At 36.6% G+C, this 27,736-nt stretch overlaps 1 protein-coding gene and 1 non-coding gene across 11 annotated transcripts in view; both read left to right on the top strand.

Moving 5' to 3' along the window:
* Positions 1-27,736, top strand: part of EML4 (EMAP like 4) — a 153,686-nt gene that overhangs the window by 1,881 nt on the left and 124,069 nt on the right. The gene's annotated exons all lie outside the window — the stretch shown is intronic.
* TRNAG-CCC (transfer RNA glycine (anticodon CCC)) lies at positions 21,879-21,951 on the top strand. Its single transcript has one exon. It is a non-coding gene; the product is annotated as a tRNA-Gly (tRNA).

Genomic DNA, 27,736 nt, shown 5'->3' with positions numbered 1-27,736 from the left:
TGGGATGTTGTGGGGCTGAAGTATCTGCACTGTTGGCTCCTCAGCCTGTAGGAATGGTGGGATCACTGCTCAAATTAGAATCAGCTTTTACTTCTGGCTGTTGGTTTGTGGACTTCGAAGGCTTGCCAAAACTTCATCTTCTGTAAGTGTTTTGTGGGAGTCGTTCTCACTAATTGGGTGCACTTAAGTTTATTTTGAAAGTGGATATGCGTTTTTGAACAACTGTTCCTTCTTATCCTGTTCATAAGGTAACTGATAGTAGAGACTGAAAGAGAAATTTTAGTTGGGGCTCCCACTTTTCATAAAGAATGTTATAACTGACTGTGATGTTGAATTTTTGTATTTATTTAATAGTTTTTTTATTCATTAGGTACCACCCTCAGGTGACACCTTGAGACTTTTCCTTTCTTTAAGTATGATGTTGATCAGGAGCAGGAAGAGATGCTTATATTTAAAGAGAGGAACCTATGTCAGCTGGGAGGGAGGGAAAGAAATGGTTCCTGGCAGTATTTTTGGAGCTGCTCCTGATGAAGATACTTCTCAGCAGGAGATTTGTGCTTTCTCTTTCTGTCCCCCTTTGAAAGAGTAAAACTAGGCCCAATCTTAATTGAAACCTTAAAGGATTGGGAGTGGGGGAAGGGTAAAGCTGGTATATTTTACTGGTAGTCTTTAAACATAGTTTTGCCCAACTCTTGCCAAATTGCTTGTTTCTATTCCCTTCAGTTCGTTAGTCTAGCACTTAGAGTTACGTTGATCTTTATTTTACCTTCAAGAGAGCCATGAATGTAAAGGCAAGCTCTTGTATTCTAGTAGATGTTTAAAAACTTTTTTTAACCAAACAAGAATTCAAAACATGTAAAGTTCTTCTGGGGTCATGAGTATTAAAGTATTTATTCTCAAGGAAGTGTATGTGTGTCATTTAATATACCGTATGGGTTCTTGAAAATAAAGAAAACTACATTTTTATAAGCAGAAAAGCTGAGTGCTTTGTAAACAGTGATTCTAAAGCAGCTGATTATTTAAGGGAATGTTATGATGCATCATTTTGTTAAGTGAAAAACTTTGAAAATTCAGACTGTACCATTGACTGTTGAGTGTTTAGATAAGGAAAACACTTATGTGCATTTTATGAGATGTCTAATGGCAATTAAAACTGTAAGGATTTTGAAATCATTGAGAGGAATGTTAGGTGCTGGTCTGTGTCATATGTGCCATATTGAAATTGTATACCTGTTGTACTTCTTTTGTTGATACATTAAAAACAATGAAAGGATGCTTTTATTCTCTGCAGCTGATGAATTTCTGGCAGTTGGACTGGCAGGTGTTTGTACTTTTTCCTTTAGGCATAGTATCTTTCAGTTCACGAATTATTGTAATACAAAAAAGCAGCACTTTATAAACAATTTTTTTTAAATTAGTGAGGGGGAAATACTCACTAATTAATTGTCTTAATGTCCTGCCTCCAAATCACTATATATGCATATACACACATACCCGTACAAAACATGTATATAGTAAACATTTTAAATTTCAGGTCTATGTGCAGAAGTGGAAAACTGTTGACAGAGCTTTTCGTGTTGATTTTCATAAGGCATAGGTTAGGTGTGTTTCATGCCTAGTTTTTTAGCATCTCCTTTTCATAATAAAAGTTTTAATTTTAAAACTTGTCCTGGAAATAGCCTCAAGTTTAGTCAGTGTTTATGCCTTAAAGAAAGCATATTGTTAACCATGTCAGTTTTAACTTTTTCTGCTCCAAAGATTAGAAACAAAACTCCAAAACTTCTTTTTAAAGAAAAATTGTAATGAATTAAATTATAGGGTTAGCATAAGAAATGTAACATTCTTCAGTGCAGTAATAATATGCTTCAGTTTATCAGATACATGAGATACATGAAGAAAACAATTTTTTAACATAATATTAGAACTTATCATTTCTCATCTCATATATACTCTTGCTTTCTTAAAGGAACACTGTAGCATAAGATTTTTAAATATTAATCTTAAGTATTCTTTATTCATATAAAAGTGTTTCTCATGTAGTAACATTACTTATGGAATTTTTTCTTAGCTTTTAATTTCTTATTGGCTGTCTCTTGAAGGGCTCGAGGCAGGCTTACATTATAATATGACATGAGTAGTAACTCTTAAATGGTTACTACAGCATCTGTAACATGAGTTAGAGTATTTCTTAACAACATGTACCCATTTTGTGACATGCTTCTTGCCCTTCAGGAGCTTACTATCTGCTTTTAAATAGGTATGTAGAGGTGTTTAATCCTAAGTAAAGGACCAGAAGTGGGAGTTGAAGGGGAAGGCACCATTTAGAATGCAGTGCTGTGTATCAAGCACATAACTTCTAAGAGATGACATTTGGAAATTACTGAAATTATCCTCAATAGAGCGTGGCTTTTTAAAACCGTGAAATAACTTATTTAGAAGTCCAAATATTAGGGAATGATAACTACTAGCTCTTTTTTTGCTTTGTATTTAGGTCTGAATAGCATGTAGGACAAGTACTGTATTAATTTTATATATATGATATTTATATATATAGCATGTAAAACTTCAGTGTTTGTTTATAAGAAATATTGCAGTAACATTTTGATTTAAAAATAGATGGATTCTAAAACTTTTCAAAAGTTTAAGGAGTTAATCTACTTCCCAAATCTGTAGTATATTTTTACGTCTGTGTGTGATATCTTGTCCTATAGTTGTAGCTGTCATAGACTGTTATAATGGCTCACCTTTGCATATTGCTTTATAGTTTTCAAAACTTTATCTCATTTAATCTGCACACTAACCTTGAGAGCGAAGAAATTATTTCCCCATTTTTAGATGAGGAAACTAAAGTTCAAGGAGTTTGCAATTTTTGAGAAGACTTCAAATCCAGATTTTTCTTTTCCTTTTTCTTCTTTTTCTGGGGTGGGGGTGCGGAGCCTGGTTTGTAAGGTTTGTATCCAATGAGAACACAATACAAAAGAAGGAAAAAAAAATCTTTTATTCCTAGTTTATTTGTATTCAGCTGACATTAACATGTTGATGTACACGTTTTTAGTCTTTTCCTGTGCTTTTTATACACAGTTAAAATTGTACTATAGGTATAATTTTGCATTCTGGTTTTCTCATTAGATCCTAACCATTTTTTTCACTTGAACTCAGATTTTTCTGATGGGACCCAGTGTTCTTTTCCTTATCCTATTACTGACTCTTCATAACCCACTTGCATGTCGACCCTAATGTACTTGGATCTGAACTGTTCTTCCTCTAAAGCAACTTCTTAATTTTTCACTGTAAGTATCACCCAGCCTTAAAATCTTAGAGCCATGTTTGACTCTTGGTCATTTTTGCCTACCACATTAAAATCTCTTCTAAGACTTATCAGTTCTTGTCACCTTTTCACATTCCTTACTTTCCTTTTCTGACACCACAGTTGAAGGCCTTATTTTTCTGTGTTTGCATTATTGCATAGCCTCAAGAATCTCTACTTGTCTGTAATTTGTTTTGTAAGGGGTGGGAGAGGGGGGACCTTTTCCAGATTGCTTCATTGCCTTAATGACTAAATTCAAGCACCTTTTAGCCTTGCTGTCAAGATCCTCTATCATCTCTTTCTACTGTCTTAACATGATCTGGCCTAAATGACCTATTTCTTTTTTCCTATATTTGATTGGCAGTTTTTCATCCCTTGAACTGTTCTGTCTTGAAGTATCCTTCAAGGCCCAACTCAGATATTGTTTCCTTTCTGAACACTCTTCTTTGTTTTTTCTCTTTCATTCCCAACTCATAGTATCCACCCTAGAACTTTTAACACAGGAACGTTTTTAGGGCACTTACCACGGAATATTTCTTCTCAAAAGGTAGAAGTAATTATTACAAGTCCTAAAATTACTTTAAGTCTTATTTCTACAGCCAGATTGTAAACCCACTGATAGGCTGACACTCATGTGTTTTTGAAATCTCATAGCAGAACAGGGACAATTTCATAATCCTGTGAAATTGGGGGGAACTTACTAGGGAACCAGTACATAACTGGCAACGTACAACCTTTGCTCTTACCATCGTTTCTTAAAAAAATGATAACTTGAAGACCAAAGAATTACCATACACAATGTCAGAGTAGAATCCTTAAAAAATAACTCTTTATGTTCTTGTTTATTTCTGTTCTTATTTCACCTGAAATAAATGAAAACTTTCTCCCAACTTTGTTGAAAATTTAATAAAGAACTGTATCCCAGGTTCTAGGGTAGTGTTTTTCAAGTGGAGGTTTTGTGAGTCACTTATTGAGGATTTAGAAGTCAGTTTATTGAGGGTCAAGATGAATATTTTAAAAAATGAGGAAGAGAAGGAAAGGAAAAAAAAAGATTATAAAAATATTAGTGCTTTGCATGATATTGCTTCAAGAAACTCTCAATTTCATATAAATATGTTTGCCTTAGATTGCAGAATAAAATTTATTTTACTGGGGGTCACAATTCAGATGAAAGATACATTTTTAGTGGCTGTTACTCCCTATCTTTGAAAGACTAGGCAGGGCGGTTGACATGTATGAAAATGTGGATGAACAATCCGAAGTAGTAGTTATAATGAATTGTGCTGTTTTTGAAAAGTTTTTCAGTTCAGTCGCTCAGTCGTGTCTGACTCTTGACTCTAAATATAATGATTATACCATAGTTATCATCAGTAGCAGCAGAAGTATATCTGTAGTTGTAGAATCTGTTCAGGCGAACTCCATATGTAGAAATGTGGTTTTATAAAACTAATAAGTTGGGTATTATAGTTACTTTGCAGAAGGATTCACCATATTGGTTTTTTTCAGCTTTCCTGATGGATTTGTTTGTATCTTAACTGTCTCCCCACTTCATTAGCTTTTCAGAATCTATCCAATCTTTAAGGCATGGCTCAGGTACACTTGTCTTTTTATGGAAGCTGTACCTGAATATTCTAGTCTTGCACTCAAACCACTGCCCTGTAGAGCTCCTAAGGTCAAGGAGACCAAGTGCGTATACCTTAAGGATCTTGGAGTATAGCCAGAAGTTGTCTACTTAAACATTCATATGATTATTTTGCAACCATTTTAATAAAGATTAGCTGAGACAGGAATCATGGATACATGCTAAATCTATGGGATATTTTTGATGAGGAGCAGAATGTTTCAGTTCAATTCAGTCGCTCAGTCATGTCCGACTCTTTGTGACCCCACGGACTGCAGCACGCCAGGCTTCCCTGTCCATCACCAACTCCCAGAGCTTACTCAAACTCCTGTCGGTGATGCCATCCAACCATCTCATCCTCTGTCGTCCCTTCTCCTCCCACCTTCAATCTTTCCCAGCATCACGGTCTTTTCCAGTGAGTCAGTCCTTCGCATCGTGTGGCCAAAGTATTGAAGTTTCAGTTTCAGCATCAGCCCTTCCAATGAATATTCAGGACTGATTTCCTTTAGGATGGACTGGTTTGGATCTCCTTGCAGTCCAAGGGACTCGCAAGAGACTTCTCCAACACCCAGTTCAAAAGCATCAATTCTTCAGCGCTCAGCTTTCTTTAATAGTCCAACTGTCACATCCATACATGACTACTGGAAAAACCATAGTTTTGACTAGACAGACCTTTGTTGGCAGAGTAGTCTCTGCTTTTTAATATGCTTTCTAGGCTGGTCATAGCTTTTCTTCCAAGGAGCGAGTGTTTTTTAATTTCATGGCTGCAGTCACCATCTGCAGTGATTTTGGAGCCCCCAAAAATAAAGTCTCTCAATGTTTCCATTGTTTCCCCATCTATTTTGCCATGAAGTGATGGGACCGGATGCCATGATCTTAGTTTTCTGAATGTTGAGTTTTAAGATTACTTTTTCACTCTCCTTTCACTTTCCTCAAGAGGCTCTTTAGTTCTTCTTCACTTTCTGCCATAAAGGTGGTGTCATCTGCATATCTGAGGTTATTGATACTTCTCCTGGCAATCTTGATTCCAGCTTGTGCTTCATCCAGCCTGGCATTTTGCATGATGTACTCTGCCTTTAAGTTAAATAAGCAGGGTGACATATACAGCCTTGATGTACTCCTTTCCATATTTGGAGCCAGTGTGTTGTTCCATGTCCAGTTCTAACTGTTGCTTCTTGACCTGCATACAGATTTCTCAAGAGGCAGGTAAGGTGGTCTGGTATTCCCATCTCTTTAAGAATTTTCCACAGAATGTTTGCATGGTCTTAAATATCTCCCCATACATTGCATATTAGTTACAAGGGGAAAAAATAGTATCTCTATACAGTGATGAAATCAGACAGCATCTTGAGTGCATGATCAAAATAAATAGTACCAGTGGACATTGTGTGCCTCTGAATGTGATGCCCTGCAAAGAGCACATCACTTAGGTAGTTCTCCAGCCAGTAATGCATAACTTGGATGAAATCATGAGGCCATGTTGAACTTCAGTTGGGGAACATCCTATTTTATAAAAGGGTAGGGGGGAGACTGTACTCTTTAATGTTAATGTTACCAAGACAAAGAGAGGCTGTGGAAGTGTTTGAGATTAAAGGATACTGAAGAGACATGACAGCTCTTCGTGGTACTTGATCCTAGAGTAGATCTTGTATTAGAGGGGAAGATGCTGTAAAGGATATTATTGGATCATTTGGCAACATTGGAATATATATGGTAGATAACATAAAGGTATGGCATCAATGTTGAACTTTCTAAAGTTGGTAACCAAAGGTTATATAAAATAATATTTTTATTCTTAGAAAATACACGCTGAACTTTTTTTAGGAATAAAGGGCCATGATACGTAACTACTCAAATGGTTCAGAAAAAATTATGTATATATGTTTTATATATATACACACACATATACAGCTGTATTTATGTATGTATGTATTTGTGTTTGTACTAGAGAGGAGGAGGGTGAAAGGGTGCTCCTGTGCAATAATCCAAATGAGTGAAATGTTAACAGTAGATGAATTTGGTTAAAACTGTACAGGTGTTTTGTACTCTTGTTGTTCTTACGGCTTTTCTATAAGCTTGAAATTATTTTTAAATGAAAAGTTTTTAAAAAATCATATGACTTTGCATTAAACTCCATAATATAGGATTTTAAAAGTAAGGAAATATCTCGTCTCCCAGAAAATTCCAGGCGAACTCTTGGGATAAAACTGTGGCTCCAAGAATGTGTTCCATGTATATCATGTGGTTTCCTTTTATCCCTAGGCCTCAGTTTGAGAAACATGCCTCTGGGCCAGAGGCAGCTGCGGTTCAAATTTAGTCGGCAGACATGTTTTGTTTGGCCTTTTTGAGTGTGTTAAAAATTGGGAAATTTCACATAAAAATCTGTGTCTTTGGTTTCTCTTGAAAAAATGGAATGATCTTGCTGCTATCGGCTTGCATTCCAAATGATCTATATACTCACTGGGTGGTGTGACAGGTAAACAGCCCCAGCTCCTGCCTTACACCTAGCTTGTTTCAAGTATTTGCCGTATCTCCTGGCCCTTGTAGGCTGTGTTCACAGCCTTTATCTCAGGGATCCCCAAACTCTGGGCCGCTCACTGGTACCTTCTGTCAGATCAGCGATAACATTAGATTAGAAATAAAGTGCAAGGACTTCCCTGGTGGTCCAGTGGCTAACACTCTGTACTCCCAGCGCAGTGGGAACTAGATCCCGCCTGCCACAGCTACGACCTGGCATGGCCAAATAAATATTTTTTTTTTTTGGTGCAAGAAAGTGCCCAGTAAATGTAAATGTGCTTGAATCATCCCAAAATCATCTCTCCCACCCCAGGTGCATGGAAAAATTGACTTCCACAAAATTGGTCCCCCCAGAAAGTTGGGGACTGTGCATCTTGCCCAGGAGATGTTGGGGTATCTTCTTTGTGCTTGTAGTAATTTGAGAATTAAGTTGTTAAAATGATGCCCTGACACCTGCTAACATTCAAGTGTATGTATCCTGTAAACAAGGACATTCTACATAACCGTACTACAATGAAGAGAATCAGGAAATGAATATTGATACGTTACTACTGTTTCACCCTCAGACTCATTCATGTTCTGCTGTTTTAATAACGTCTTTTTTAGTAAATAACCAATTCAGAATCAAATGTTGTATTTACCAATAGTTGTCATGTCTCTTTAGTCTCTTTCAGTCTTTAACAGTTCCTTAGTCTTTCCTTGGGTTTCATGAACTTGATGCTTTGCAAGATAACAGGCCATTTGTTTTGTAGAATGTCCCTAAATTTGATGTTTCCTCCTGATTGGATTCAAGTTATGTATCTTTGGCACAAAAGTCACAGAGGTGAGCAGTGTTTTATCTCATTGCATCCTATCAGGTGGCACACAATTTTGATTTGTCCCATTACTGATGATGTCCATTTTGACCATTTGATTAGGGTGGGGTCTGCCAGGCCTTTCCATTGTAAAATTACTTTTTCTAAAGACTTTGTAGTATTTTGTAGGAGGTGCTTTGAAATTTTGTAAATATTCTGTTCCTCATCAGACCTTCACATTACTGGTTTACTTAATATATCTGTATGGAATCAGCTGTCTTATTTTTTTTCCCAATGGGTTATAATCCATTATTGTTTATATATTGATAAACATTCTTTATGGTTTTTGTAATTTTGTAACTGTGTAATAGTATATCTTACACTTAAAAATTGTATTGAACACATGGACTAGACCATTAATATAAGTTAGTTTGAAGGAATTTGCTGTAAGTGGGAAGCCATACAGGGTGTTTGTTACTATTATGTTTCTATATTTAAATAATCAGCAATTATTGAGAGCGAGATACTGTTATGTGGTGTGTGTGTTTGGGGTAATACAAGAGAATATAGTTAAGCAGCAAAGTCAACCATTTTTTTCCCCTTTAAATATTGTGATCATCTTTCCTTCTCAGAGAGTATAAATATAAACTTAAATGGATCATATTCCATTATTTGGACATTTGATCTGCTTAAGCTGTGTATATAGAACATAATTTAACATATTCTAGATGACTGATGGTGGTTATGATGAGCATTAGATGTGATTCTGTGCTGTAATACAGTGGTGCTTCTGAGAGCTATTTGTGTAGAACTGTTTCCTCCATACACTAAATGATACTCAACAGTTAAACTGTCTTCCTTGCTGTTGTCATTTAGTGTCAGTGTACTTTACCCTTTCCTCTGTTTTTATATATTATTTAAAGAGTCTCACCCATAATATTTGAGTTTATATATCTTGACAGATGACTCTTCTCTTATTATTTGACCTACAATTTGACAGTAATTTTTTCTGGGGATGGGAGTTGCACTGTGAGGCATATGGGATCTTAGTTCCCCAACCAGGGATATCCAACCTCTGCCCTCTGTGTTGGAAGCTCAGAGTCTTAACACCAGGAGAGTCCTGACGATAGTATCTTAATGTGAAATATCCTGTCAGATATCCCTGATGGTCTCTTTTAAGTGTCATTTTTCAGTGGTTTGTTTAAATCAGGGTTTAAACAGGATCATACATTGCATTTGGTTGCTATGTCCGTTTTAATCTATAATGTATATTTTCCTTCCCCTTTTTTCCCCTAGTTTACTAAAGAAACTAGACCTTTCTTCCTGTAAAGTTAAATTAACATAAGTACTGAGTGTATCTTTTGGTTTTTTTTTAAGCATGTTTCTTTGTTTTGTCTGTCCTTTAAATAGAAACTTACAGATTTTTATTTATTTGATGTATCTTGATCTGCTGCCATTACTCTTCTAAAGTTTGGTGCTTAGATTTTTCCATTTTGACCTGTCAGAGCATCTTCACAATGCTTCTTGAGTCCTGATCCTGGTGCTTTGTCAACTTCTTTGCTTTCTGATAAGATGTTCAGACTTTACACTTATACTTCCTGCTCCATTTCTATAGTCAGCTGTTTTTCTAAGAAGTTGTAGTTCCTTTTCGTAGAAAATGGTACTCTAGGCTCTAGAGGTGCTTGTTGCTACTAGATGGGTTATTGTTTCTAATCCAGCCTTTCTTTTGATTTCCAATTTTAAATTTGCTGTAGACTAGGAAGCCAGATAACAAAGCTGTTTTGACTTATATAAGGGTTGTTTCGGATCTCAAAAAAGAACCCAGGAGTCACGACCTATGCCTTTTGAAATTATACGGTATAGCACTTAGAGGGACAGAATCATACCTAATAAATATTACTGATATTGGTTATATGTGACTAACATAATGTCAGATGTTCCTCAGGATAAAATGATAAACTTCATTTTCTTACCCTAAGGATCCATCTTTTTTTTTTTCCCCTAATACTTTTATTTATTTATTTATTTTTGGTTGTGCTGAATCTTTCTTGCTGCACAGGCTTTTCTCTAGTTGAGTGTGTGGGCTACTCACTGTTGTGGCTTCTCTTGTTGCGGAGCATGGGCTCTAGGCATGTGGGCTTCAGTTGTTGTGGCTTCCCAGCTCTGGAGCACAGGCTTAATAGTTGTGGCTTGCAAGTTTAGTTGCCCCTCGGCTTGTGGGATCTCTGGATCTCAGATCAAACCCATGTCTCCTGCATTGGCAGGCTGATTCTTTACCACTGAGCTATCAGTGAAGCCTTCTGAATGAGACCTTTAATAAAATACCTGAGCTTTTAGTTTATAAACTTGATGATATGTACATGTTTTAAATTATAGAACACTTATGTTCCCTATATCTTTTGTTTTTAAGGTTGTCTTTTGTTTTTTTTGTTTTTCTTTTAGGATAAATCTCTGGATTAATGAGCTGTTAGTATCTTGAAAGTCAAATTATGCTATATTAATATTTGTCATATTTCATAAGAAGAATGTATTTCTTTTCCTTTTCAAAATTTTTTCCAGAGAATGTACTTTTTCTGACTTTTAAAAATGGATAACTTCCTAAAGTTGAAATGACTTGCTGTTTTAAACCAAGACTGTTTACTTTTGATACCTGACATTTTTTTTCCTTAAGTCATTTTTCACTCTTGTATGTAACTTCTTATGCTGATTTTTAAGTGACATGTCAGAGAAAATGACAAAATTTGTTTGTGTTTTTCTTTGAGGCATTTGTTCCAGAAAAGTGCCATAACTGACTTCTGTTGATGAGTGGGAGATTTTTTTTTTTTTTTTAACTTTGGAGGATATCCTGTTTTCAGTTTAGTTGGGGCATAGCCTTTGACTTTCTCTGACTGCTTTGAGTACCTCTTGGCATTCATCTTATTTTTTTAATCCTCTCCAATTATAATTAGTGAGGATTTTTTTTTTTTTGGCACAAACAACATTTTCTTGATTTTATGATCTATTATTGTGGATCATATGAGATGTAACATATTGGGGAACAAAGTTTAGAACAAAGAGAATGGCCGGGAGAGTAATCCGTTGTTGACTTTTTTCTTGAAATCTTTGTGAGTCCTTGTGAGTGAAATGTAATGATCATACGCGCACTGAGACTTGCCCGCTGTGAAACCCCTTGTCTCGGTTCATTAGCACGCACTGTGATGGGGCTAAGGCTATAGGTTTGAGTCTCATATAGGCCACTTATTTGCGTGTGTTTCCTGGTCATAAACATATTCATTAAGTACATAGCTTTTGATTAGCTTCTTTGGATCACAGTCTGTGCTAAGTGCAGTGGGAAATTGGTGAATGCGACTCTCGAAATCCCTGCTCTCATGAAGCTTATAATTCTGTGGGGGAATCAGGCAGTATTTATTCAGGAAATATTTATTGAATGCTTGGTATGTGCTCAGCACTCTTCCAGCTATAAACATAGTTCTTATGGAGCTTATGATGTTGGCTTTTAAAATAGAGTAATAAAAATTGTGATGGTGAAGTATAGGAAGCTTTGGAGACAAAGGAGGGCTACCTCGAACCTCCGCCATCCAGCCTTTACTGTTGTATTCAAATGCATGTCTTAGTTTTGGGTGTAAGCAGAAAAATAGAGATCAGGTCACAGTAGCCTTCCCAGCTCGTGAAAATGGCTTAAAAGAATGACATTTACTTTTTTTTTCTTCCTGCTCCCATATACCTGAGAAAATGATAAACTACCAGTAGAGCTCACTTTGGCTGCATTTTTCAACCTATGCAGAGACCATTGTCAGCTTTGCTTTCCTGATGTCATCCTAATTTAAGTCAGTGAATTCAATAACTTCCATCCTCTCTGTTATCTGTGTAAGTGGTGCTTTTCTGAGATATTTGCTTTTTCTATGTCTTTGTTGGAGTATGAGTCCTGTGATTAAGTCTGCGGTCTTCGATATACTTGCTTTAGGAAATAATCATTGATGCAGTAGTTTATGGACTACATCTCAAGAAATTTGGTTCACATGGGTAACTTTTTGAAAGGGAGTAGCAGAGCAGAGGCACTAACATTTATTCAGTTGTGAATTCAGGAAGTGTATCAGATACTTTCCATAAACTGTAATAACTAAATGGCAAAGAAGGTTGTTAACGTCAGTTAAAAAAAAAATACCCTCAAGGGTAACTTTTAACTAGATTGAATAAAACTGAACTTGTTATTACAACCCTACATATGAGGGCAATGATTATAGTAGTATCTGTGTTAGACTTTTGGTGACTGAAATGAACTGTTGCTGCTAGTATGAAAATCGAATAATTCAGCAAATATTTATTCACCAAGTGCCATGTGCCAGAAATTGTTTTCATACTGGGAATATATCAGTGAAGAAAAGAAACAAAAATTCCTACTAAAGCATATACTATAGTGAAGGGAGGTAGACAGTAAACAGTTTTCATTTAATTATTCACTCTTAGAATGTGATTCCTGCATTGTCTATTGTAAACATACTGTCCTTTTTTTCATATAATTGATGGTGATACAGCCTGTGTGGTCTTTGGTTGTGTGAGATAAGCTTAGAGAAAAGTAATCTTGGGGAATGCAAAAACAGATAAGTAAAATATTGACTGTGCTGTGGCTACTTTATCATTGAGCATCTTAGTCACTGTGTCTGATGATATGACAGTTTTGAAATAGTATATGTACTTCTTAGATGTCCATACTCAGACTCTTAATTTGTCTTTTCATGTTTAAAGTTTTATTGTTTGCTATAATACTTTTATATATTTGGATATATATTACCTTGAATTTTAATATTTTTTTCTTGTGGAAAAATTTGACCATATTTCTCTAAAATCTTTTGCTTCCTCTAGGTTAGTTACTGTAGGTCGTTGTTTGTCAACCTGAATTCGGGACCCCTATGCAGTTACTAAGGAGAATTCCCAGGATGCTGTGGAGCTCTCCAGACAGCTGTCTGTGGGTGGTGGTGAGAGTGGAGGCAAACAGTGGGTTGTGTGACCAGGGTGAGGTCACCTCTTTTACCTTCTGGCCCTCCTTCTTTCCGGACTTTAACACCTACTTTGGTACTTAAAAGCAGTTTGGGTTCTATGCTGTGCTCTGGACAGTTGTTTAGTAGTGGTACCCATAAGATGATGTTACATGTTTTTTGGATGGAACTCACGGGGGTGTGACTATGTGACAGCAACAACAAAGAAGTTGTTTCAATAGTTTGAAAACCGTTGGTATAGTTTTAAGTGTTCTGACCCACTATAGACAATTGTTTTCATGTCTGAAAATTAATGCATTCACATTTGATCTTTCCTGCTCTCATTTAACTTGCATATTGCCACCAGAATGTTTTATTGTCACTTTCTGGCCTAAAAGCTTTTTATCGTTTTCAGCTTGTATGAGATTAACTCTTGGCTTGGGCCACCTGGCTCCAACTTACTTTTCCATTCTTAGCTCTTTTGGGGGAATCTTAGGTGGATTCATTCTCTCACTATCCCTTTTCTTGCCTCATTTCTTGCTACCTTGTTTCTTATGCCATAATTTATTATATTATATATCACATATATAATATGTTGATGGGGTTGACATATACCCTCGGGAAAATTAGGAAATTTGAAAAGCAACAGATAACGGCACATTCCTAAGAGTTGCATGAGAAAGTGTCTTTAGAGTAAGGTTTTATGAATTGTTTTCTTTTCCTACTTATTAACTTCTTCCTGCTTCTCATCACTGGTATCTTGTGTAACCCTGGATAAGCCAATCTTCTTTTTTGCCAAACTTCATTGGACTTCTTTAAAATGAGTGTATTCTGTTCCTTTTGGAATTTGTCTGGTATTTTTGCTATCAAATACAATGCATTCTTGATAGCAAATTCTCAGTCATTTGTTTTAAAACATCACCAAACACCTCATTATCATATCTTGATTTTAGTGAAAAAGAGTAGAACTACAGAGTAGTTTTGAGAATTCAGATTTTTAAAATCAGCTTTATTCAGCTGTGTGTGTATGTGCTAAATCGTTTGTCATGACTGACTCTTTGCAGCCCTATGGACTGTAGCCTGCCAGGCTCCTCTGTCCATGGGATTCTCCAGGCAGGAATACTGGAGAGGGTTTCCATGCCCTTTTCCAGGGGATCTTCCTGACCTTGGGATCAAACCTGTGTCTCTTATGTCTCCTGCATTGGCAGGCAGGTTCTTTAGCACTAGCGCCACCTGGGAGCTGTGCTTTACCTGTGATAAATTATGCCAACTTCAAGTGTATAGTGGGTCTTCAAAAATTCATATAGTTGTGTATCCGCTACCACAATCAAGGTATAAACCATCTCTATTACACCAAAAAGTTCGCCCCAAAGTTCCTATACCACCTTGCAGTCAGTCCTTTCCCTCTACCCTATTTCTGGCAACCACTGATTTGCTTTATTTCCCTATATTCTGCCTTTCCTAAAATATCATATAACTGGAATCTTACAATCTGTGGTCTTTTGTGCTTTTCACTCAGTATACTTTTGAGATTCATCTGTGTTGCATGTTTCAGTAATTTATTCCTTTTTATTGCTGAAAAACATTTTATTGTATGAATATACCACAATTAGTTTATCCATTCACCAGATGATGGATGTTTCAGTTGTTACCAGTTTTTGGCTATTATGAATACAGACAGCTGCTGTGAACATTGGAGCTTTGGCTTCCCACAACCCTGCAGCCACCAATCTGCTTTCTGACTATAGATTTGCCTGCCTGGGTGCTCATTTTTTAAAAAAAATGGATTGATTGTCTTATTATTAGGCTTTGAGAATTCTCTGTATACTATGGATGTAAGTCCTTTATCAGTTACGTGTTTTGCAAATATTTTCTTCCACTTTGCGACTTAACTTTTCATTTACTTAACAGTGCCTTTTGAAGAGTGGAAGTTTATTTTGATGAAATCCAGTTTATCAGTTTACTAGGTTAAAGTTTATCTTTTATAGTACATTTTGTGTCCCATTAAGAAATCTTTACCTAACCCGAGATCACAAAGATTCTAAAAGAAAACTTTGTCTGCTCACAACACTTCTGACACCAAATGTGTGGGTTTTCCACACCACTAACTTCTGAAATTAGTGCAGATCCTATAGGTTAAGGATTCAGTCCCTCATGACTGCCTTCCTTCTCCAGATACCAATTACAAGTTCAGACCTCAGATACTTCTGACTGACCACTTATAAATGGGAGATTCCTATGTCCCTTCTTGGATCTGATAATATGTTAGAATGCCTTATAGAACTCAGGAAACCACTTTACTTACTGTTACTGGTTTATTATAAAGGACACAATGCAGAAGTACCCAGATGGAAGAGATGCATTGGACAAGGTTTTTAGGAAGGAGTATGGAGCTTCAGTGCCCTCTCTGGGCATGTCACTCTCCCAGCAACCACTTTGATGTGTTCATGTACCTGGAAGCTCTCTGAATCCCATCATTTAGGGTTTTAATGGAGGCTCTGGTATATAGCCATGATTGATTAAATCATTGACCAGTGTGGCTGAGCTCAATCTCCAGTCCTTCCCTCCCCCCGAGGTAAAGGGGTGGAACTGAAAGTTCAAACTGTCTAATGAAGGAGTTGGTTCCTCTGGCAACCAGCCTCCATCTTCCAGAAGTTACCTCTTTAACATAAACTCGGGTATGGTTGAAAGGGGCTCTTCACATCCCTATTACTCAGGAAATTCCAAGGGTTTTAGAAATTCTATGCCAGGAACTGGGGGCAAAAATCAATTATATATATTGCATATTATGTCACAGTTGCGCTCCTATTTTCTTGTAGAAGTTTATGGTTTTTACTTTTTAGGTTTGTGATCCTTTTAGAATTAGTTTTTACATATGGTATGAGGTACGAATCAAGGTTCATTTATTTGCACACTGATACCCCTTTGTTCCAGCAACATTTGTTGAAAAGATTAGCCCTTTTCCTTTGAATTGCCTTGGCACTTTTGCTGAAAATCAATAGACTGCATATGTGTCAGTCTATTTTTGGACTCTGTATTCTGTTCCATAGATGGCTATGTTTATCATTAAGTAAATACCACATTGTCTTGATTACTATAGCTGTAAAGACTTCAATTAAATTTTTTATATTTGAAAAATAATTTAGAGGAAATAAATTTAACTTTAAAACTTTGTAGACTGACAGAAAATTACATAATTCAATGATGTTGACATTTTATATTTATATTTTAGAGTTTACTTTTTAAAATTACTTTCAAGAACACAATCTCTTGATTCACTAATGATTTTAAGAATTAGAGCAGGCATTGATATTCATATTTTATAAATGAGGAAGCTATAATATTTGAGGGATAGTTTAAGATCAAGCTGTAATATTTAAGAGGGATAGTTTGAGTGTGATAAAGGAAGAACTAAAGCCCAAATGTTATGCCTTCAAAAAATCCAGTGTGCTTTCCACTATACTGTACTGCTTTCATTTGCTACTTCTCTTTATTTTGAATATCAGAGAATGAGTATTTTATGAAAAATTGAATCACTAAATTTTATTTAAAGTATAGAGCTATAGGAGAACAGTTAATCTGTTTTCTTGGTCACCAACATCACAAGACACATTAAGAAGTCAGAATTGGACTTCATCCCCCCGCCCCCCAGTGGTGTGTTTTACAACCAGAATAGGTATTTATAGTTTCATTTTAAATTTAGAAATGCAGGAAAGAAGCAGCAAGATTTGTTAAATGAAAGCTGAAAGATTCCTTCTAAAAGAACTGTTGTAAAAAATGAGGATATTCTTGCCACAGTGAGAATAAGAACAATAAAACTTAAACTTTAGACTGTTTGAAGTCTGAAATTATCTATAGTATTCTCTTATGTTGCCACCACATTAAGTCTTTTCTCCCCAAATCCCCACACCCTCAGATCATACTTAAGAGATTCTTGCAGGAATACTGGTAAAAGATGATGACACCTGGGGGTTTGTGTGGTAGAGGTGAAAGAAGCGGTAGCTTTTGGGATGCATTTTGGAGAGGCTGTTGATGTGCTGGTGGATGGATGTAAGGGATAAAGAAAAGGAATGAATCATGATCCCATGGTTATCCACTTACGGGTTTTTTTTTTTGCTCATCATCTTGATGGTGCTGTGTACTTGGTGTGGAGAAGACTTAGATGAATTGGGAGGGCTACACAATGGAGGAATGGAAATCAGAGAAGCTGTTAAAGTTCTTTTTTTTTTTTTTTTAAAGTTCTTTTTTTAAGTTAATTTTTATTGGAGTATAGTTGCTTTATAGTGTTGTCAGTTTCTTCTGTACAACAAAGTGAATCATTTATACCCCCTCTTTTTTAGATTTCCTTCCCGTTGAGGTCACCAGAGAACGTTAAGTAGAGTTCCCTATTCTATACAACAGGTTCTCATTAATCTATTTGATACATAGTAGTGTATATATGTCAGTCCCAATCTCCCAACTCATCCCATTCTCCCTCTTCCCCCTTATCCATAAGTTTGTTCTGTACATCTTGATCTCTATTTCTGCTTTTCCATTAAGTTATCTATACCATTTTCCTAGATGCCACATATAAGCAATATTATATACTTGTTTTTCTCTTTCTTACTTACTTCACTCTGTATGACAATCTCTAGATCTATCCACATCTCTGCAAATGGCACTGTTTTTTTCCTTTTTATGGCTGAACAATATTTCATTGTATTTATGTACCACATCTTCTTGATCCATTCCTCTGTTGATGGGCATGTTTAGTTTGCTTCCTTGTCCTGGCTGTTGTAAATAGTGCTGCAGTGAACATTAGGGTGCACGTATCTTTTTGTATTGGTCAGTTTGCTGGGTTATATGGTAGTTCTGTTTCTAAAATTTTGTTTTTATTGAAAGCAATATTACATCTCAGACTGAGAAGATAGAGACAAGATGAAATTACTTATGATCTTACTTTCCTAACAATCATTTAAAGTGTTTTGGTATGTGTGTTTACCATTTTGTATAGAAGTTGGCAAACTTTCTGTAAAGGCAACTACTCAATTCTGTTGTGGCATGAAGGCACCCATAGACAGTATCATAGTTGGGTGTGCTTGTCTTCCAATAAAGCTTTATTTACGGCCACTGAAACATGAACTTCAGTTAATTTTCTCATATTGCAAAATATTCTGGTATTGATGTTTCCCCCCAAACATTTAAAAATGTAAAAATTGTTCTTAGCTCACAGGCCATACAAAAATCACTGGGAGACCAGATTTGTCTTATGCATTTGCTTTGTGGTTGCAGTAATAGCTTACATTGAATTTCATTACCTACTTTTTGTATTTAATGTGTGTATAAATATGTACAGTTCTAGTTGAAAACCAAAGTGATCAAATTTGCTGAATAATCTGAATAAGCTCTGATAAACTTAGAGTTTACGAGGTACCTTTATATTATTTCTTTTAATTCTTAAAATAACAATGGGAAGTATTTACTGAGCTTAAGGTGGCTCAGATGGTAAAGAATCCACCTGCAATGCAGGAGACATGAGTTTGATGCCTGGGTTGTGAAGATCCCCTGGAGAAGGGAATGGCTACTCACTCCAGTATTCTGGCCTGGAAAATTCCACTGGACAGAGGGGCCTGGCAGGCTACAGTCCATGGGGTCGCAAAGAGTCGGACATGACTGAGCGACTTTTCACTTCACTTCACTTAAAATACACGTTATATACATAATTAAGGGTAGTTCAGTTCAGTTCAGTCGCTCAGTCGTGTCCAACTCTTTGCGACCCCATGAATTGCAGCACGCCAGGCCTCTCTGTCCATCACCAACTCCCGGAGCCTACCCAAACCCATGTCCATCGAGTCGGTGATGCCATCCAACCATCTCATCCTCTGTCGTCCCCTTCTCCTCCTGCCCCCAATCCTACCCAGCATTAGGGTCTTTTCCAATGAGTCAACTCTTCACATGAGGTGGCCAAAGTATTGGAGTTTCAGCTTCAACATCAGTCCTTCCAATGAACACCCAGGATTGATCTCTTTTAGGATGGATTGATCAGATCTCCTTGCAGTCCAAGGGACTCTCAAGAGTCTTCTCCAACACCACAGTTCAAAAGCATCAATTCTGCGGCGCTCAGCTTTCTTCACCGTCCAGCTCTCACATCCATACATGACCACTGGAAAAACCATAGCCTTGACTAGACAGACTTTTGTTGGCAAAGTAATGTCTCTGCTTTTAAATATGCTAACTAGGTTGGCCATAACCTTTCTTCCAAGGAGTAAGCGTCTTTTAATTTCATGGCTGCAATCACCATCAGCAGTGATTTTGGAGCCCAAAAAAATAAAGTCTGACACTGTTTCCCCATCTATTTCCCATGGAGTGATGGGACCAGATGCCATGATCTTAGTTTTCTGGACGTTGAGCTTTAAGCCAACTTTTTCACTCCTCTTTCACTTTCATCAAGAGGCTCTTTAGTTCTTCTTCACTTTCTGCCATAAGGGTGGTGTCATCCGCATATCTGAGGTTATTGGTGTTTCTCCCAGCAATCTTGATTCCACCTTGTGCTTCTTCCAGCCCAGCGTTTCTCATGATGTACTCTGCATATAAGTTAAATAAGCAGGGTGACAATATACAGCCTTGACGTACTCCTTTTCCTATTTGGAACCAGTCTGTTGTTCCATGTCCAGTTCTAACTGTTGCTTCCTGACCTGCATACAGGTTTCTCAAGAGACAGGTCAGATGGTCTGGTATTCCCATCTCTTTCAGAATTTTCCACAGTTTATTGTGATCCATAATTAAGGGTAAGGATGTGCATTATCATTGGAATTGTTAGTCTCTTACCTCCACTTCTCCATACATACTTGTTTTGTTCTTTGAAATAAGTTTTCTTCAGCAGCAGGGCTCATCCCGGTAGCTCTGCAAATGTGTCCTCAAGGTTTCCTTCCCTTAACTCTAATTTGAAAAATCCAAAAACAGGACTTTGGTCCTGCTTACATCAAATTTTTATCCCACTGCTAATAATTATGTTTACGAAGGGCGAATTCATCATTTAGGAAGATAGCAGTTCTCTTTTGGAACCAAAGTCTAGAATAATAAAGAGAAGGGATTGAGTAGTCTCTCAAATGAAGGTCTAAAGGGTAGCACACACAGCCACTTGGGGGAGTTGTGAATTGGACAGCCCTACCAAATCATGTCTATTTACAATCCTTGGTTATTTCACTGATTTAATTTTGTGTTCTTTTCTTTTACTTGTTTGTATCACACTCAGTTCTCTTTCCTTCACTCTAGTTTCATTGCTACTTAATTGTTTTAACACCATCTCAAATTTAATTTTAAAAATCTCTAGTTTTGAAAGTCTTTTTCTCAAGAGTCTAGGTCTTAAACCTCAGTGAAAATTACTCTTTTCTTCTAAAAAGTCTGTATTCTTTCTATTGTTTCCTGACCATTCCAATCCCTTAAATACTAATATGCTTCTAGCACAAAAATCTTGGTCCAGTCTCTTGTCACTTCTATAACAACATAAAAGGTTGGATGAGAAATAAGTGAGGATCATTTGGAAACCCAGACACTAAAATATTGCTAGAATAATTGGCTAGAATAGAATAATTGGCTTCCACTAGAATTCAAAAGCCTGTAAAGCAATTGCTGGTGTTTCAGAGTTTTTAGGATAATTGATTCCACTGTCATTTTCAGTTTTCTCCAGTCCTTATCTAGAGAACATGAGATTCTTGGGTCATCTGTACAGAATGTTCAGGTTTTTGCTAATGAGAGAAATGGTCGGTGAAACCCAACAGTAGTAAGATTGTTTTGCAGGTTCTGAGATGGTAGAGAGTATGGCTGGGAGGCCATGGAAATAGACGTTTCAGCTGATTCGCTCCATCAGCCAAACATTGGTCTTTAGCTGCATCACAGCATGCTTCATAGTGAAATACTATATAATGTGCAGACAGTTTATCCTACTGAAGAAAAAATTAATAAAAGGTGGTTTGGGGATGAATAATTAGAAGAGGAAAAGCATTTAGAATTATGTCTGTTGTGTGATTGTTTACACTGATGGTAGAAAATTTTCTCAAGATAGAAATTACTGTGGAGATTTTATTTCTTAGGGCCTAACCCAATCTAATGCTGTAATGAGGACTAAAACGTTTTCAGTTCTTTTAAGTTTTGGCCATTTGTCATCTCAGATTTCTTAATATCCCCATCTCAAATTCTTTAACTTAATCACACTATAAAGTTTTGGGTTTCTTTTTTTTTTCTTGCCATATAAGGTGACATTCACAGGTTCCAGGGATTAGGACATACATAAAGGGATATTCTGATATACTTCTAGTTTGTCATTTGTTACTTTTTGAGAGTAATATGCATTCTTATTTTTAAATGTGTTGATCTTTATTGTCAGCTGGTTTTAAGATTTCCCTTTTACCATTTTTAGGGCCATTCATGTTTTGCTTATTTTAAATCATATTTGTGATATATTATTTTTATAGCCTGTAAATAAAAATATATACAAAGAGATGGTTACTGTAAACTCTTCACTTCTAATGTTAAGTGTTAATTAGAATAAGCTACAGTATGTGGTAAAGAAAATCATCTTTTAAAATGAGATTAGATAAAATATATTCGTATGTATTTCATTTACTTTTCACTTCACATGTTTTCTATCCAATTAAATTTTTAAATTTAAGTTTTCAGGGACTTCCCTGGTGGTCCAGTGGCTAAGACTCTGTGCTCCCAATGCAGGGGGCCCAGGTTCGATCCCTGGTCAGGGAACTAGATCCCACATGCCACAACTAAGACTCCACATGCCGAAACTAAAGATCTCACGTGTTGCAACTAACACCCGGCACAGCCAAATAAACAGATACATTTAAAAAAAAAAAAAAAATTTAAGTTTTCAAATTTAAATTTAAGTTTAAATTTTTATTCTGGATTTGTTGTACTTATGTACTCTGAATACAAATCCTTTGTCAACTATATGTGCTATTAATATTTCTCTTCACATTGTTAAGTTATTTTCTTAATGGTGTCCTTTGATGGATAGGAATTTTTAAACATTTGATGAAATCTAATTTGTCATTTGTTCTCTATGACTAGTGCTTTTACTTTAGGTCAATGATTAATTATACTTCAGATTGATTTCTGTATGTGGTATGAGATAAGATCATTTTTTCCTTATGCTCCATAATAAACAACACTTTTTGTTAAAGACCTTGCTTTACTTTCCTATTAGGTTTGAATATTACCTTATTAAAATAATTCTTCAAGTAGTTACATAGTTAGATAGCTCATTGGTTATAGAAACTGTGCTTCTGAGTTCAGTATTACAGGTTCATTCTTTCAGGGATCAGTTAACTTGGCCTAGTTTCGTGGCCATAGATATATTTCTAGTCCGCTTTAGCCATTGTGCTACCAGGTAAAACATTAGAGCATATCCCCTCCATGATAATTCACTAATTTAGTGTGAAAGACAGTACATTATTACATTTTTTAAGGATATAGTATGCACAGTAATATAGTGCCTATTGTGGCATGCTCAGTTTTTGTGCCTTACTAAAATAAGCAGAAAGACATTAATTCTTGTAAACATTAGGAAATAATTTTCCAGAATTTTGTGTATAGTGGAAAATGGAGACATGACACTATAAAGTCCATTTGTTGTTAGGTTTTGTGGGTAAATGATAATTATAAAAAACTTAAGACAGAAAAATTTCAAATGTAGTTCTACATATACTTGTGTCAATATATAGATATATTACATAGACCCAGTCACTGGCTTACATTTCTGAGATATCCACATTAAATACAAGTCATCTTTTAAGAGACTGAATTTCAGTTATATTACTGTGGTAGGATTTGTGCCAGCCTTTGGTTAATCATTATCTTGTTGATTATGTTTGGTTCAAGATGACTCATTTTTCAAGGCGCTTTATTGCAACATTACGTATTTACTACAGGAAGCCTGGACGGAAATGCAGCATCAGGTCATTGGAGACTTTTTTCCTCTAAACATGATTGTACCAAGTGTTATTAAAGTTAATTATTTTTCAGTAATTGAATTCTCTGTAGAGCCTAGTATTTCATTAACCAAATGTTATAGGATCAGTTATTGCTTTTTCGTGACAGACAGGTATATATACAGTTTGATGATTGTTGAAATATTGATCATACTTCATATCGTACTTTTGACTGCATTTAGATAAAATACTGTATCTTCATTAGGTTGAGTCTTATAATTAACTGATAATTTTGAAAACAGAGATTTCAGTTGATGAAGATGTGAATGTATTTATATGCTGAGGGCAAATGACCAGTTGATAGATCAGAGTTGAGGAGAGGGGGCCATGCATGATGGACATAACTTTTCTACAAATAGTATTTACTATTAGGAATGCTTTGCAGTACATTTGGTTTTTAACCAGAGACAACTGTTTCGTTGTTGAGAGAAAAGGAAGTAAGGATACTGATTTGGGGAGGAGTATTTCTACCTGAAGTCTGCTATTTTCTCTTTAAAAGAAGAAGCGAGGACACATTCAGAGAGTAAGTATGAGGTAGAAATGGTGGAGTTGAAAGCTGAAACTGATCTGAGAATTTGAAGTACTGAGGCTAATGCGATTGGAGTTTGCCTGAGAAGTGTAGACTCAGAAGAGTTTGACAGCCTTGGATTTTCTGGTCACTTCGGTGGTGTGCATCATTACCCCTATCCTGCCCCCACAGTTTTCTGGTAAATGTGGAGGACAAAATTTGAGAAAGAGGGAGAATGGCATAAGAAGAGCCAGGGACCAAAAATTAAAGGTATCATGGTAAGAGTGGTTGAAAGGATATATCTTGGATGCCTGGACTGGATAGGGAAAGAAAAAAGTGAAGCCAAAACAAGACTGGGAGAAAATGGAGGAACGTAGCACCAAAAGTTTCCTTAAAGCTCAAGTGTGATGGGTGGGTTGGCCGTGGGGGGGTTGGGGGGGGCGGTGCAGAATGTGAAAGAGCCAAAGGATAAGAAATGGTAGTTATAGGTCAAAACTATGAATTTTAAGGTTTCAGATGAGTAATTGTTCTGGGTTATAAGGTCCAGAGTGATCATAGAGGTAGATTGTTCAGTTGAATGTTGGATGTAAAGATCATTGTAGTTGGATATCTCCTTACTCCTTAAGGAGGAGAGCAGCTAGGATGTTCACAAGGATTTGGAAGTTACCCGGTTGATGATACCTAAAAAGGCAAGTGAGGCACTAAGACAAGCACTAAAACTTCTCTGTTAAGTTGGGGAGTGATGAGGAAGTTGATTGATGACAGTGATGAAAGTTAAGTAGAGCCTGATTACAAATAAGAAAGAAAAGTTTTAACAGTAGACTTGTGGAGTAGTCATATGTGTACCACAATAGGAAAATGATAAGAAAATGCTGTTATCTCCCAGTCTGTTGTTGGAGAGGTACAGAGAAAGATAGGTGGAATGAGGTTCTGTTAAGGGTCTGCTGCTGCTGCTGCTGAGTCGCGTCAGTCGTGTCCGACTCTGTGTGACCCCATAGACGGCAGTCCACCAGGCTCCGCCGTCCCTGGGATTCTCCAGGCAAGAACACCGGAGTGGGTTGCCATTTCCTTCTCCAATGCATGAAAGTGAAAAGTGAAAGTGAAGTCGCTCAGTTGTGTCCGACTCTTAGCGACCCCATGGACTGCAGCCTACCAGGCTCCTCCGTCCATGGGATTTTCCAGGCAAGAGTACTGGAGTGGGGTGCCATTGCCTTCTCCGGTTAAGGGTCTAGGAAAAGTTTATTCATAAAAGAAGCAGCATTACAGTGTAGTAAAAAGCTTTGGGAAGGAGGGCAACCTATCAGGAGAGAGGATGGGTAGGAAGGAGCAGGAACCAAGCCTTACAGAAATCAGAGGTCTGTCATTTACTGATCAGATGGTGAATGTTTTAGAGAAACAAAAGTGGTTTGTATTGTTATGGAAGCATGGACGGAGGCCATTTGTTATGAGGTGGTAATTCATGGTACATCATTTATGCCAGTTTCAAAAAACACTTTTGTGTGGTAGCATTCCTTAATGAGATGAACAATGGTTGGGTACATAAGGTTGTGAAGATTTAGAATAGAAATTACCAGTACTGTGTATTACCAGTACATGAGTAAAGAAGTAAGAATTTCAGTGGTAATTACTTATGACCTTTGCTATACAAACAGCTACAGACAGCAATTTTTTGTGAATTCTTTGTAAATGCTTATGTGGATAAATGTTAATTTGTGGTCGTCAAGCAAATTAATCAGTTCATTTAACAAATATATGTTGGGTTCTCATTTTGGTCATTGGGATCAAAAGCTGTCTTTTTTGCTTTAGCACACTCTAGTCGGAGAAGGCAATGGCACCCCACTCCAGTACTCTTGCCTGGAAAATCCCATGGATGGAGGAGCCTGGTAGGCTACAGTCCATGGGGTCACTAAGAGTCGGACACGACTGAGCAACTTCACTTTTACTTTTCCCTTTCATGCACTGGAGAAGGAAATGGCAACCCTCTCCAGTATTCTTGCCTGGAGAATCCCAGGGATGGCGGAGCCTGGTGGGCTGCCGTCTATGGGGTCGCACAGAGTCGGACACGACTGAAGCGACTTAGCAGCAGCAGCAGTTGAAAAGATAGTTTCAGAAATTATGGCACTAATTCAGACTCATAAGCTTTCTTTGTAAAGACAATAATTCTCAGTTTGGCTTGAAACATCGTAACAATTCTAAATTCATACATAGAGGAATGTTTTAAATCTTTTTTAGAGTTTTTACAGATACTAGTCTGATAATGTTGGCATGCCTTTTATTGAATCTTTGGTGGGAAAAATAGTACATGAAGCAAAGCACAGTGCTTTGCCAGGGGAGAGTAGAGGAAGCCATAGGAAATAAGGGCACACCCACAAGCAACAGCAGCACAGTTTATTCTAGGTCTTTGCCACTTCTTCCCCTAGTCTCCACAGATTGCCTGCTCTATTCTCCCAGGGATGACCAAGGTAAATCAAGTGAATTGCACCTTCTAATTGTTCACTACAGCAGCAACTTGGCAGAGTACAGTACTTGCCAAAGTTCCCAAGTTTGGAATATGACAATCTTTAGCTTTATGACTTAATTTAAAGTTTGAAATCCATATAAGTAAAATTTAAGTGAAGGGTCAGTTCAGTTCAGTCGCCCGTATTCTAATTCCCATCAATAGAATTGAATTTCTAAAGGTTTTGTGACCTGTGCTGATGTTCAGAATGTTTTTCTTGGCTGCATGCCAACTTCCTAGTTAAAACTGTGAAAGCATTCCTGTCAAAATCTAGCTGTTTAATTAAATTAATATGTAATTATTATAACTAACTTTTATTGAGCACCACTCTGTAGCGGGTTGTGTTCCAAGTTCTTTACATGTATTGACTCATTTAATCCTCACAATAACCTTATGAAAGAGTATTATTATCTCTATTTTATAGATGAGGAAACTAAGGCTTGGGTTAAGTAAGTTACTCAAGGTCACACAGTTAGACTCAGTGTATGTCAATTTTAAACTTGGTTTATGAAGTTAAACTTAAGACTATTAAACCTTTAAAAACTTAAAATACAAGTTGTAAATATAACACTTTCCATAAATATGTAAAGATGTAAGTTTTTTTTTTCATTGTTTAATGGACATAGTTTATCTTTCCATCTGTAGTAACTCTTTTTTGTTTATCTTAGAATCTGAGGTAAAAATATTTTGAATTTATATTATGTACAGTATAGTTCTGAATTTGAATAAATTTGGTTTGTCGTTATTAAGCATACTAAATGTCTTGACATAGCTGTAATTAAAGTTAATATAACAAAGTTCACTTGAATGTAACATAGATTTTATTTGTAGTACAATGGATGGTACCATTGCCTATGGAAGCAATTGTACAGGGTGGCTATAAACTCTGGTTTCACTGATTAATATTACAAACCCTTTTTGTGTATACTTACCTGTGTTTCCAAATTTTATAATCATCCTGTATTTTATAAAGGCCTTTTCTGCATGTTTTGGTGTGGGTTTTAGTTGTCTGGAGTCAAGAGGAAAAAAATCAGAAAAGAGATAGGTACTATACTTTTGTGGCATATATATAATAATAAGAAGACCTGGACTCCAATAGTTTGATTCCCTGTAACTATATGATGATGGTACTAATAATTAAAATATAATAACACTGCATGCGTGCTCAGTTGCTCAGTCGTGTCCAATTCTTTGTGACCCCATGGACTGTAGCCCACCAGGCTCCTTTGTCCATGGAATTTTCCAGGCAAGAATACTGGAGTGGGTTGCCATTTCCTCCTCTGGGGATCTTCCCGACCAACCCAGGGATTAAACCTGAGTCTCCTGCTTGGCAGGAGGATTCTTTACCCCTGAGCCACTTTATTTAGTGCTTACTGTGTATTAGGTATAGTGCTAAACACTTTATATGTATTTATCCTTTTAATCCTCTCAACAGTCTTATTAGGTACTATTTTCTGTCCTTAAAAAAAATTTAGAATTCTGAGTTTTAGAGTATTAAACAGTCAGACAAGCTTCATAGACAGATTTTGAAGCTAG

The sequence above is a fragment of the Giraffa tippelskirchi genome, chromosome 4 (assembly GCF_054371585.1).
Source record: "Giraffa tippelskirchi isolate mGirTip1 chromosome 4, T2T-mGirTip1v1.2.pri, whole genome shotgun sequence".
NCBI classification, from domain to species: domain Eukaryota; kingdom Metazoa; phylum Chordata; class Mammalia; order Artiodactyla; family Giraffidae; genus Giraffa; species Giraffa tippelskirchi.
The sequence above is the reverse complement of the archived record's forward strand: the minus strand, read 5'-3'. Positions and strand labels throughout refer to the sequence as shown.